Here is a 14380-nt window from a genome sequence, read left to right on the forward strand (position 1 = left end):
CTGATCCAGGGAGTTGTGAGTGGAATCTATTTAGTTGTGTTTTTCATAAGTGCTCGGTGATTCTGATGCAAAACCTGATTCAGGAACCACAAACACATATTTCTTGTCTGGTTATATTTTAACTCTGTGATTTAGGCACATCAAATATGCATCATTCTACAAATTGAATAAAGCTTGTACATGTAATAACAAAACTAGGATTAGAATTCATTCGTGTTTTGGAGGGCACTTGTTGGGATGAGCAGTGGTTGTTACACGTAAGTGATGAATCACTAAATTCTACTCCTGAAATTAATATCACACTGTATGTTAACTACCTTGAATTTAAATTAAAAAAGAATTTATTCATGTTTTAAGATAGTTGAGATATTATCTCACTGATAAAATGCAATCATAACAGTATTTCTCTATGGTCAATTAATCGTTGACAAAGCAAGAAAGAATATCCAGTGGGAAGAAGACAGTCTCTTCAACAAATGGTGTTTGGAAAACATGCAAAAGAATGAACTGGACCACTCTCCTACACCATACACAAAAATAAATTCAAAGTGGATGAACAACCTAAATTTGAGAACTGAAGCCATGAAAAATCCAGGAAGAGAGTACAGGCCATAAATCCTCTGACATCGACTCTAGCAACATTTTTCTAAATATGTCTCCTCAGGCAAGGGAAACAAAAGCAAAAATAAGCTATAGGTACCACTTTGAAATAAAAAGCCTCTACACAGCAAAGGAAACAATGAAACGAAAAGACAACCCACTAAATGGGAGCAGATATTTGCAAATGGCATATCTCATAAAGGTTAGTATGCGTAATATATAAAGAATTTATACGACTCAACACCGCAAAAATAAATAAACCAATTAAAATGGGCAGAAGACGTGAACACACATTATTCCAAAGAAGACATCCAGATGGCCAGTAGACATATCAAAAGATGCTGAACGTCACTCGTCTTCAGGGAAATGCCAGTCAAAACCCCAGTGAGACATCACCTCACACCTGTCAGAATGGCTAAAACCAACAACACAAGGGCCAACGGGCGTTGGTGAGGATGTGGAGAAAGGGAAACCCTCTTGTGCTGTAGATGGGAATGCAAACTGATGCGGCCACTGTGGAAAACAGTATGGATGTTCCTCAAAAAGTTAAAAGTAAAACTACCCTATGATTCAGTAATCACATACTGATATTTATCCAAAAGTTACAAAAACATTAAGTGAAAGGGATGCATGAACCCCTCATATCATAGCAGCATTACTTACAATGGCCAAATTATGGAAGCCGCCCGCATATCCGCTGACTGATGACCGGGTAAAGAAGAGGAGGTATGGGGGTGCCTGGCTGCCTCCGTTGGTGAAGCAAAACCCTGACTTTTGTCTCAGGGTTTTAAGTTCAGGCCCCACATTGGGTGTAGAGATTCTTTAAAAAGAAAAAGGTTTTAAAGGAGGGGGAGGAGTTAAGCTGGTGGAGAAGAAGGGGGACCAGGATTTCCCTTGTCCCTCAAACACAGCTGTATTGAGGTCAGATCACTCGGGACACCCAGGAAATCAATCTGCAGAGCGGCAGAAGGATGTCCGCGGGTGGGGGGAGACAGCCTGACTGGATGGAGGTGCGTGTATGTGAACTGGGGGAGGTAAAAGGCATAGGCACGGAGGGGAGGCAATGGAGTTAGCACAAGAGGAAAGCCTCTCTGGACCACGGACCGGGAAACAAAAACTACGGCGGTAGCCAGGTTCTACTTTGCAAACAGCCTTAGGAGCTGAAGATTGGAGTTTTCGGAGGTGCGCCACTTTCTCCAGACTGGTGTCACCGGTGCGTGTGCCAGAGGGGGAAGGCAGCCAGCCCCAGGGTCACGGTAGCCATCTCAGGGGCGCCCTGGGAGAAGGCAGCCGCCTCCCCCCAGTACTGTGGGAAGGGGAGCTGTTGCCTCTCCGAGGACCAAGCGCCCAGCAGGCACCAGTCAGAGGCCCTTTGTGGCCTGGGCGGAGTGGTGCTATTCCAGAACCAGGTTGGGGATCCTTTAAGACACTGGGGGTTGGATCCCAGCCGAGCCCTAGGAGGCACGGGGGACTGTGGAGCAGGACAAGCCCGTCTGCCCACGCCGCTCTGGGAGGGCTGCCTGACCGCGGTGTGGGGACACCCGGTCCCGGGAGGAGAGATGGGGTGTCGCCATTGCTGTCCCCATCACTAACACAGTGGGGCCCCAGGGACCAGGGGCGGCCCTCAGTGGAGGCGGGACGCGCTTACAGTAAACCCCGCCCCTTCGTGCCTGGTAACTGCTCACCTACCGGGGAGGGACTGACACTGACCGAGCCAGGTGGCCTCTCCTCCGCGCCAGCACGGCCGCCGTCCCGGGCCCCAGCAGACAACTGTCCTGCGGTTTTGATGTTAGTCTGTTAGGCTCTTGGTCTTTTTCTTTTCTTCTCTTTTTCTTTCTACCCTCTTCTTTTTTGCTTTTGGAATCAGGCTCATAGTTTCTGATTTGGTTTCTGGTCAATTCTTATTTTATATGTGTATATATATAAAATATATAATTTAGTATNGCTGCAGAGATCAAAGACCGAAGAAATAGTCACGGTGAATTGAGAAATGCTATAAATGAGATACACAATCTTTCAAAAAGAAGATATTGTGTGTATATATATATATATATATGTATGTATATATGCAATGGAATATTATTCAGACATGAAAAAGAATGAACTGCTGCCATTTATAATCACACAGATAGAGCTAGAGTCAGTCAGCCAGAGAAAGACCAATACCGTATGGTTTCACTCATATGTGGAATTTAGGAAACAAAACAAAGGAGCGTAAAGGAAAAGAGAGGGAGAGAGAGACAAAGTCAGAAATAGACTCTTCATTATAGAGAACAAGCTGATTGTTACCAGAGGGAAAGTGGGTGGGGGATAGGTTAAATAGGCGATGGGAATTAAGGAGTGCACTTGTCATGATGGGCCCCGGGTGAGGTACGGAAGTGTTGCATCTCTATATTGTACGTGTGAAATTCACTGTTTGTGAACTATACTTGAATTAAATTTAAATTAAGTTAAATTCAATTTCTCAGACTGTTGTCCATGGACCATCAGCATCAGAACCTGCTGACATATTGTTTAAGTTGCAAATTCTCGTCCCCATTTAACGACGGAGAGAGGCCAGTTTAAAAGGTGGCCCAGGAGCTGGGATTAGTAGCAAGTGCCCCAGAGCTCTCTATGCTCACTGAAGTTCGAGAAGCCTGATCTGTAACTACCCCAAAAGGTGACTACTTCCAAAGGGAATGCAATGAGGCCACTGCACATACATTCGGCACCTTTGTGTAATGTACAAAAAGAACGCTCTCCCTCAAATCATTATGAATAGATGCCCTTGTCTCCTATCACCAGAATTTTGGGACTTTGGAAAAAAGTGGATGAAAAATGAGATTTCAGCCATCAGTTATCCCCTGGGCCAGGTGTCTGTGCATGGCAAAATCAAGGAGTTTATTTTGGAGAAGTAGTCATTTGTATATATAAATTTGGCACTCATGTTAACAATGATATTGATGAATCAATGGTCATTTTTATTCACATTTCATTGCGATCTAGCTAAATACGTAATTTGAACCCAGTCACGTACAACATGGTCAAACCTCATAAAAGAATGAATGGGAAAAGCTGGCTGGCAGAAACTCGCCAGTGTTTTGTAAACCATGTTAATCTACTTTCTAAAGTTCTCTACTTTCCTGTTTAGATTTTGAAGTTATTGATATTACCTTTCTTAAATCATCCAGTATTTCCCAAACTATATTTAAATGGTGCCGCCTCTCAACTGAATGGAAGTGTCCTGGATATAAATCTGTTCACCTTGTACTCTCTCCTTCTCACATGCCGTGTACACCTGTGACTTTCTGGCAACGCATCTGATATTTGCTGGAAAAAACACATCTGTGTATTGATGTTGCTGCATGCGTTTTCTCATTTGCATTATGTTCTTTTTTTTTTTTAATGTTTTATTTATTTCTAGGAGAGAGAGAGAGAGAGACAGCATGAGCAGGGGAGGGTCAGAGAGAGAGGGAGTCACAGACTGAAACAGGCTCCAGGCTCTGAGCCGGCTGTCGGCACAGAGCCCGACGCGGGGCTCGAACCCACGAATCGCGAGATCATGACCTGAGCGAAAGTCGGACGCTTAGCCGACTAAGCCACCCAGGCGTCCCTGCGTTATATTCTTTTAAGCCCCTTGCATTTGTTTTCCCTTCAGTTACCGTGTGTGGTCCCAGGGGACCTATGTTCATATCTGGCCAATGAAAACACCAACTTGAACTAATAGTAGGAAAGGAAAACAAATACTGGGAGTATAACTCTTCTTAGAAACTATTTAGGTACATTAAGATATTTGTAGAATGAGGGGGCACCTGGGGATCTCAGTCGGTTGAGCGTCTGACTTCAGCTCAGGTCATGATCTCATGGTTTGTGAGTTCAGGCCCCACACTGGGCTCTNGTTGGATGAAAGCCAGGCTATCAGCTTTGCTATTCCCACATCTAGAAAATTTAAGATGGCACGCTGAAGTCTGCAGTTCCTTTCATCTGAGCATGAGACGTGCTGGTAGTGTTAGTGTTTTATGTCATCTGCCTGAAATAATGTCCCATTTGGATTTGTTCAACCTTCGAAGTACAGCCATAACCTGACCACTTCTCATAACCATCACTGCTGCTAACCTACTAGCCGGATCGGGGTTACCATCACTTCTCGCCTGGAGAGCGTCTGCAACCTAACTAGATCTTTCTGTTTCCATCCTTGGTCCTCTTCGCTTTCCTCTCAGCAGAACAGTCGCACTGATCCTATTAAAGCATCTATCAAATCATAGTCTTCTCTGCTCTACAAACTTTGATGACTTCCCATCTCATTCTGAGTAAAAGTCAACATTTACTTGGGAGCCTACGTGCCCTGCAAAAATCTCCCCCACTCCCCTACCTCTGTGGTCTCATCTGCTACCATTCTTCATCCACCTCGCTCCAGTCGTCTGGCTTCCCTGAACACCCCGTGCATGCCCCTGCCTCGGGGCCTTTGCAATTGCTGATCCCTCTGCCCAGACCTTCTTCGCTTGGAAATCTTCACGGATAACTCCTTCATCTCTGCAGGTCTCTGCAGAAATTGCAACCCTTACGCATACTGCCAGTCTTCCTTATCTCTTCTCCTTCCTTATTTTCCGTGGACTTTCACCAATTAACATGCTGTATACTTTTCTTATTCATCTGCCATTGTCTGGCTCCCCCCCTGCCCAGACACACACACAAAAGTAAATTCCATGAGGGCACGAATGTTTATCTGTTCTCTAGCCTAGAGTGATGCGTGGTATGTACTCTAGATTACTTGTTGAAAGGCCGGACAGCTGGGTGGATGGATGGATGGATGGTTAATCTGAGATATATCAGGATTCTGCCTTTCAGGATATGACAGATAAAACATTCTATACATATCTCTTAATTGCCCTTCTAAAAACCATGAAAAGTCCTCATTGGAGGTCTTAGTTATAATTCTGAGTTTCCCCCCAATCTAACCCTCAAAATAACTCCCACCTCACCCCCTTTTTAATATTGGAAAATAAACACGACACATGTCTACCGGAAAGAGACCTCTCCTACTTTCCTCTCCCCATATTTCCCCACACCAACAAAACACTGCCCCTGGGTAGGTAACAATTGTGAATCTCTAGAGTAGGTGGTTAGGTGAATCTCCATTCCTATTGTATTTTCTAACCCTCACAAATAGAGTGTTTAATCAACTATTACTTAGAGAACAAATGAATCACTGTTGTAATTGAATTTCCCGAGAAATGGAATTTAAAATAGAACCAAGTGTTTTTTCAACCAAAATTAGAAGTATGAAAAAATGGCACAAAACCACGAGTGAAAGGAGCACCGATTTTTGATTATAGCAAAGGCTTTGTTTTTGATCATTAGCCAGAACTTTTTTTGCATGTTTCACTTAATTATATTCTTTAATGGAATGTGTAATATGGCAGTGCCCTTGGGACAGAGATGACAGTCTTGTTTCTCTCTGACCTCAAACATTTTGTTCACTGTTGCTAAAATAAACAGAATCAAGAAGAGACAAATTGTTCAGTTCAGGAACTGGAAATATGGAGATAGAATACATTTATATTCCACTTCACACTGACAAAGCATGTAGACAAAACAGGTATTATGACTGAGCTATCTACTAGTGCAACATCCTTATTTGAAAGTAGTTGAACTTAAGACCCAGAGACAGGAAGTGTTTGGCCCAAGGTCTTTCATGTAGATTCTCTCGTTTGATGATCACAATAACTTTATTAGGTATGCCAAGCTGGTATCTTTAGCCTTAATTTACAGACAAGGATTTTGAGGCTCAAAGAAAGCATATGATTTATAGAGAGCATCAGCTTTTAAATAATGAACCTGGCATTCTATTTCTGACTCTGCCTTCTAGCCTTTCTGCTTAACCTTGGCCAAGCCCCTAACCCATTGTTGGTTTCAATTTCATCATCTGAAAACTAGAGAAGCGAAAATGAATGGATTTCTAATTCTCTCGTGTGTTGATTCTACAGCTTTTTCACCGTAACATAGTCAGGTCTTGACTCTGTTCAGCCCACCCTTTGCCTCTTCATGCCTGCAGCAGGACCATCCTCGTTCCACTGGGGGAAGAGATCAAAGGGACGTGCTGCTCATACTTGCACATGAAGCTCTTAAATCAAGTTTGGCCCCATATGGTTTCACAACTGGGAACCAATAAACCTTTTTGTTTGTTTGTTTGTTTTCAATGAAATCAAACAATCATCTTGAAGCGTACTGCCCTTGACCCAGATGTGATGAGCAGATGGAACAAATCCCTCTTTGCCGTGGAGTAGGGAAGCATCTGCAAGAACAACATTTTCACTTTCAAAGGAAGAAAGTCCATTATCTCAGCCCCTTATCTGAAGAGAGAAATTTCACACATCAAATTTTGNGGGAAGCACTGAGACACAGATGGGACCATTGGTGAAGAGGAATTCCTACATACGCAGATTTTGTAGACAACAATGGAGTTGCATTAGCACCACAGGGTTGAGGACAATTGTAGGGTTGTTGTTTACCAATGGAATAAGGACACCACGCCTTTGGAGTCAGGCAGATCTGGATTCAAAGTTTGACTCGATCATTTATAATTTGGGCTTCTTTGCATTGTTATTTATATTTGTGCCTCCCAATATATAAACAGAGTTTAGCAAAGAATAGGCACTGCATACATGTCAGAAAATAAAAGGCTACCTTTTCTTTCTGATCCATCGCCTGTACCTATAAAAATTATGGAAAGGTTTCTGTCCGGAAGTGTTGTTGTGAAGATTAAATAAGCAAATGTGCGTTAGGTTCCCGTATGAGTTTCTCAGGGCTTCTGTAACCCATTACCACAAAAGCGGTGGCTTCAAGTGACAGATACTGATTTTCTCATAGTTCATCTGCCATCATAGTGTCAACAGGATGAGTTTCCTCTGGAGGCTCCGAGGGAGAAAGCACATCATGCCTATCTCCTAGTTGCTAGTGGTTACCGACAATCCTTAGCATTTTCTGGTTTGTAGCAGTATAACTCCAATCTCTGCCTTCGCATGGCCTCCTCTCTGGGTCTCTATCTCTGTGTCTGTGTGTCTGTGTCCAAATCTCCTTGTCCAGAAACCAGTCATTGGATCTAGGGCCCACCTCAAATCCAGGATGATCTCACCTTGGGATTGTCAAATAGTTATATCTGCAGACACCTTACTTCTAAATAAGGCCACATTCTGAGGTTTTGGCTGAACATGAATTTTTGAAAGGCACTATTGAATCAATGACAGCTCCTAACTCAAAGTAGGAAACTCCATTAAGTTTAGTTCACTCTTAATGCTGGAGGGAGCATTATTTGATGTTGTGTAAGTATACACTACTACTATAAATAAAAAATGGTACCAACTTTAATATTTTGGATTACACACATTTGTTCCAAAACTGGTTGAAAGCTGCATGAACAAATGTATACTATATGCGTATATGTTTTTCCTCCTCTTTAGTCATGTAATAAGAGAAACTTGTCATTGTAGACATCTGCCAGCCCTCTGACATAGGAGTGCCTTCTCCTTTGAAAAGTTCTCCATGTTTACTCACCCTCCTCCTGGTACACAGAGGGAGACACACAAATGGATATTTCACTTGTGGGGGCAAGACAGGCTGCCCCCAAGTGTGTTACTTTGGCATATTGATTATTTTGAATTAAATTTACTTAAAAAAACAACCGGTGCAATTAGAGCACTATGACCCTCGCCCCCGCCCCCCCACCTCGAGTTGTCTCCAGAAAGCAGGAGATAAATCTCCCATGAGAAAGATACCTGCCCTATACCAGGAGCTAAAGAGACATCTTTATCACCAGGGATAAGGAATTCTGAACTGAGAAGGCTGTATAAACAAACCTTGTTACTTTTACTCATTTACTACCCCTGTCAAAATTCTGTTTAGAATTCCTTCCTGATTGAAGCTCCCAAACACAGGTTTTCTTTGTCCTGTTTCCTCCTCATAGATTTCTCTCTCTTTGTCCAAAGAGTATAAAAACTGCCTCCCTTGGTCATTTCTTTAGGTCTCAATTTTACTATTGGGCCTCTGTGTGCGTGTAATTAAACTTTTTTTCTCTCCTATTAATCTGGATCATGTCAATTAATTCTAGACCAGACAGAAGAATCTTGAAAGGTAAGGGAAATTTTTGGTCCCCAACACCCTTATAAATGTAAATTGCTCTTACAAAAGGGTAACTAACTTTTACCTGGTTTTCAGAACTTCTCTCATGTCTGCTGATTTTAAAAAACAATCAGCATAAAAGAATCCTTATGCCAAAAAGACATATTTTTGAGTAACAAATTCTGCCCTTCACTTTGTTACTACCCTCGTATCTGCTCTTCCCAATTTCCTTGATTGTTTTAGCTTTGTGGAATTCTTATTTGTGTTTTATATCAATTAGAATTTGATTCAGCTGTCTAACACAAAAATCCAAATTACTACTGGTTTAAGCAATAGGGAAGTTTATTTTTCTCTCATCTAAAATAATTCCAGGACTGGACATCCAGAGCTAGACATACAATTTCGAAGTCTCCAGGGATTAATATTCCTTCCATTTAGCTACCTCACCCTTCCAATGTGGCCTAAGATAGATGTTGAAGATCTAGACATTTCATACGTGTCCCGTGCATTAGAAGGAAGAAGAGAGATTAGACAATGGAGTGAGTTACCTTTAAGGAGCCTTCCTGAATGTCCCACACAACACTCTCACTTACATTACATTGCCCAAAACTTAGTCTTCTCACTTGTTCTCACTGCAAGAGAGGTTCAGAAATGCAGTTGTTTAGTGAAGGATATTGATAAATTAAACAAGTTTGAGGTTCTTTTATTAAGGAAGAAAAAAAGCGATATTGGGTTAGCAAGTAGCAATCTTTACTACATTGTCACTGAAGGAACTTGAGAAAGAGGAGAAGAAAATTCAAGGAGAAAATGTCCAACGGATACGAAGAGCAATGCTATGGTCATGACTTCCTCCACAGTATTTTTTTTTTTTCCACATCAGGCTTATTTCAGACCATTTGGATTTGGACACCTACCTCTGAAATTTAAAAAAAAAACACCTCACTCTCATAGTAAAACATAATGATTTCCACATTCATGAGCACTTGACACTTGTGGTAATAACCTGACATTTCTCTGCCCTTGAATTAACTGATGACCTTAATACATTTAAACATGAGTGAAAAAGAAATGGAGAGTAGATAGCTGAGTCTGTAGTTTGTGAGTTCCTTTGTTGAGTCATGGCTTTATAATCCAATCTCCCCTTTTTGCCACTGCTCATTCTTATGATGTATAAATAAGAGGTGACTACTTACAAATAAAAGAATCTATGGTTTAAGGATAACGTATTCCAAAGCAATTGAGCACAGTGTTGCAGTACTTAAGTTGTTCCTTTTCCTTGGAGAAAGGTTATTTTACTTATTTTAGTTTACCGTTTTTAACTAAGGCATTGTGGCACATTTCTGGAGATTTTAATAATATGGTGATGCACAGATTAGTACCAAAGAGCTAAGATATTAATGATGAATCCATGTTGGAAACTCATTCAAACTTGTAAGGTAGAGAATAGTGAGGCTGGTTTTATATGTAGCCATATTTATTTTTGTTAGTCAAGAAAGGATGCCCAGACCACTTTGCATCATGCCCCTATCAGAAACAGAGTACCTAGTGAGCTCTGAATAAATGACGTTGACATTTGTATGCAGATCATCTATTTGAAACTCTCCTCCTCTTTGCTTCATTTTCCTTATATTAGCAGGTGTGTTAAAATCATTGTTCTTTCCAAGAATGAGAATGATCATATTTTGTATTGATGCTCTCCATTCTGGTTTCACTTAATGCATCTTAAATTCCAAAGAGGTTTTTAATTCCTATAGCCCCATCATCCATTATTCTTTAAACACAGAGTTCTTTGAGTTCAGAAATAGTCTAAACTTGTATGGTGATTCTAGCAATTCAAATAAGTTCCCTAAAATGGCTCTCCATTAAAGAAAATAACTGTTGTTTGGATTCATTTAAAGTAAAACCTATGCATAAAAGCGAAACTGAACACATTACTCCAGAGTACCCCTCAAATGGCATAATTTTCAAAAACTATGTTGAATCTTCTGTATCGTTGAGCTCTTGAGTCACGAGAAGCCATTCCGGAGGCTGTGCCAGCCCTCTTCCTTTCAGCAAAGCAAAATTTTCACAGCTTGCCTTGCCCAGTTGTGAATTCCTCCTTCAAAATACCAATATGTTGGATGCAATTTTTCCCTTACGCAACCCATTCACTTTGCTTTTACCAGGCTTTAACTGGGTGGCATAGCTCAGATTCTCAGACTTAAGAGTATTTACCATGCTGAGGCTGGACAAGAGCTGGATACTGAACTGCTAGTGTTTATTCATTCACTGAGCTTGTCGTACATATGGTATCTCATCTACTATTCTCTGTTTATTGTTGTAGGTATTGGCTCCTGGGATCTAATTAGTGCAATGATTTGCTCTGTAAGAGGTGTTTATCCCATGCATCGTATCTGGCATCAGTAAGACTCCATGGCCATATCTGAATTCAAATGTTTCCATTTCATATTTAGATACAGCTGGAGGTCAAGATTTAGTTGTATGGAGGGCAGGTAAAGACACAATCCCTCATTACTTCCTTTGCTCCATGGTCTGTCTTTTAACCCAAAATCACTAGTGTTACTTCTAGCTCTCAGGCTGCTATGCAGTCTTTAATGGCTGGTGTCAAGATCGAGGCGATCAGAGTGAGTTCCTCACCTGTGGTCATCAAGAAATCCTCAGAGCTGACACTGTCACTGACACCTTCGAAGCACAGCAGAGGTTGACTGACAGTATCCGCAGATAACGTGGCATTTATGGGTAGGTCCAATAATTTGAGATTGAAATTTTCAAACGGACTTGTTATGTGGGTAGGAGTGTTTCTCCAGTTGTTTAGTGTCTATTCATCTAGTCATTTATTCATTCAACAAACATTTATTGAATGCCTACTACATGCCAAGCTCTGTTCTGGGTGCCAGGGACATAGCAGTGAACAAGACACGGTCCCAGCACTCGCAGAACTTCTACTTTTGTGCAGGAGACCCACTAAACAAGGACAAGTAAACCCCGATGGTAATAAGTGCTATCAAGTCAATAAAAGAGATGAGACACATGAATGCGAAAAGTGTGACTTCTGACACTAGTTAAATGTATTCACCAGGGCCTTCTAGCACATCAGAGAGGTGTTCTGGGGTTTCTCATCTAAGTTTTTGAAACTCACTTGGAAAATGAGAGAGCAGATACAAACACAATCAATCACATTTCCATTCTAAATGTATGCCCGGAGTCCCAATGGGAAACCAGCAGCCATTATTTCAGCAATGAGATGGAAACCAGTGGTGTCAGGGCCAACACAAGCCATGAACTTGTTATTTGTTGCTAGACACAGTGTCCCAGAAATGCCTTTGCTGGACAAGTGAGTCTGATCCTGGGCTACTGACCCAGAAAGCTGTTGTCAGTGATCGCCACATACAGGTTTCTAGGCCAGGTTTACTAGTGATGGCTCTTGCTGAGGGAGGCGAAATAAGCAAATTGAGGGGAGGAGAGCAATCCCAGGCCGTGGTACTATGGGTGCCCCTTCTTGTTGTTGGGGTCATGCATATAATTTGCCCTCTGCCTTGCTTCATTCTCTGTTTCTGGGAATGTCCTGTGTCATGGCTCCGTGTCTGCAAACAATTTATTACACTTGATTTCTGTTTGCTTCTCTGACTTGCCGCCCCACTGCTGTCTGACTTGTATTTTATTTGCAGTCTGATTTCCTGCTTCCCGTTTTTCCTTCCCACCGCACAGCACATCCAGTGGCACGATCACTAAGATATATGTACCTGCCTGTCTGCACATGACTTTATGGGCCGATCAGTTGTATTTTGAAGTCTTCCCAGAAAAATAATTCTTAAAATCTGCTTAGTCCTGAAAAGTTCCTGTTTTTGTTTACTGCTCTTGGGCCAAGCCAGGAGAAAAAAAAAAAAAAAAATCTACCATNGTGGTCTAAGGTTAGTCTGTGTAAACTTTGAAACTTAATTTTCCTCCCCCACTAGTTAAAGATATAGAATGACACTCAGGTCTTATCTTAAATCCAAAGTTCTCAAGCAGGAGCAGTTTTATCCCCTGGGGATATTTCTGGTTGTCACAACGTGGAGAAAGTTGCCACTAGTGAGTAGATGCTAGGTGGATGACACAGATTCTGCGAAACACCCAACAGGGCAAGCCCTCATGATAAGGAATCATCTGAACTCTGTAGAGGAGGAAAAAAATTCCCTCTAACCTTCTGGGTTCTCAGCTGAGAGTCCTCCCTCCACCCCATGTAATCCAACCCCATAATAAAAGACAGATTAACAGGAGAAAAGCAAACTGAAGTTTAGTAACATGTATCCCTCTTGTNGATTTAGGTTGTTGCCTTCTACATTGGAAAGAGTTCTAGAGATTTACTCACCCTCCTCTTCCTGGTACAGAAAGGGAGACACCCTTACAAATAGAGATTTACCTTATAAATGTAAATGTCTCTAACAGAAAGGTAAATTCTCAGTTTTCAGAGCTTTCTCTATGTCTGCTTTTTCTTAAAACTCATCAACCTAGGGGCACCTGGGTGACTCAGTCACTTAAGCATTTGATTTCTGATTTGGGCTCATGTCATGATCTCTGGTTCATGAGTTTGAGCCCTGCATCAGGCTCTGCACTGTCAATGGATTCTGTCTCTCTCTCTCTCACTCTCTCTCTCTCTCTCTCTGCCCCTCCTCCACTCGTGTGTGTGTGTGTGTGTGTGTGTGTGTGTGTATGCACATGTGCTCTCTTTCTCTCTCTCTCTTAAAAATAAATAAACTTAAAAAAAAATCAACCTAAAGTAATCCTTATGCCAAAGAGAAATATTTTGGGGTGGCAAATTCTGCTCCCTTTACCTCAAATATCAGTAGTGCCAATGCTGAGAAAACCCTGGTACAGACTGAATCAGGTTGATACAGGACTTTATCCCGCTGCAGTTTCCACATAAAGCTTGCTCTCACCTTAAAAATATATACTTTACGGGTATCTTGAAGAATGGAACATCGAAAATTGTCTTTTTGAGGATGGCCTGGCAGGAGGAGAAAATTTTAAGAAAAAAACTGAAATACATGCAATATATTGAAATATATGCAAATGCCATAATTGTCATTCCTACGTTAGAAAATTTTCAGGGTACTATGTTTAACTTAAGTTTTGTAAATTAAGATTTCTTTATAGCTTCTTGAAGTATATGATTTTACTGACATGATTGTAAAATTACTAACTACCTTCACCTTGAGGTATTTTTGGGGGCTAGACTGAGTTTTAGCTGCTGCATCACAGAAATTGTACTTTTTGAGTTTTGTTTGTTTGTATTATTCATCAGCTCATAAGATGATCAGTGTTCTTCATTCAATCATTTGAACAGCTTTCTCATTTGATTTTTCATTAGTGACAAATGGGGAATCATTTGGTGAAGGGTGCTGGATACAGCTGAAAAAATATTTGCAAAATAAAAATGAGGGTGCCTGGGTGGCTCAGTCAGTTAAGTATCTGACTTGGGCTCAGGTTATGATCTCATGGTTTGTGAGTTCGAGTCCTGTATTGGGNTCATGCTTTGTCTCTCTCTCTCTGCCACTACCCTGCTCATGCTTTGTCTCTCTCTCTCTCTCAAAATAAAAAAAAACAACACTGATAACTATTCTCAGAATTAGATATTATATAAAGAAAAAGCAGAAAAGTGACCCTTTACCTTTCTAGTAACATTTTAAAATTAGTTAAATAT

Source organism: Crocuta crocuta, unplaced genomic scaffold (assembly GCF_008692635.1).
Source record: "Crocuta crocuta isolate KB4526 unplaced genomic scaffold, BGI_CrCroc_1.0 scaffold581, whole genome shotgun sequence".
Lineage (NCBI taxonomy): Eukaryota > Metazoa > Chordata > Mammalia > Carnivora > Hyaenidae > Crocuta > Crocuta crocuta.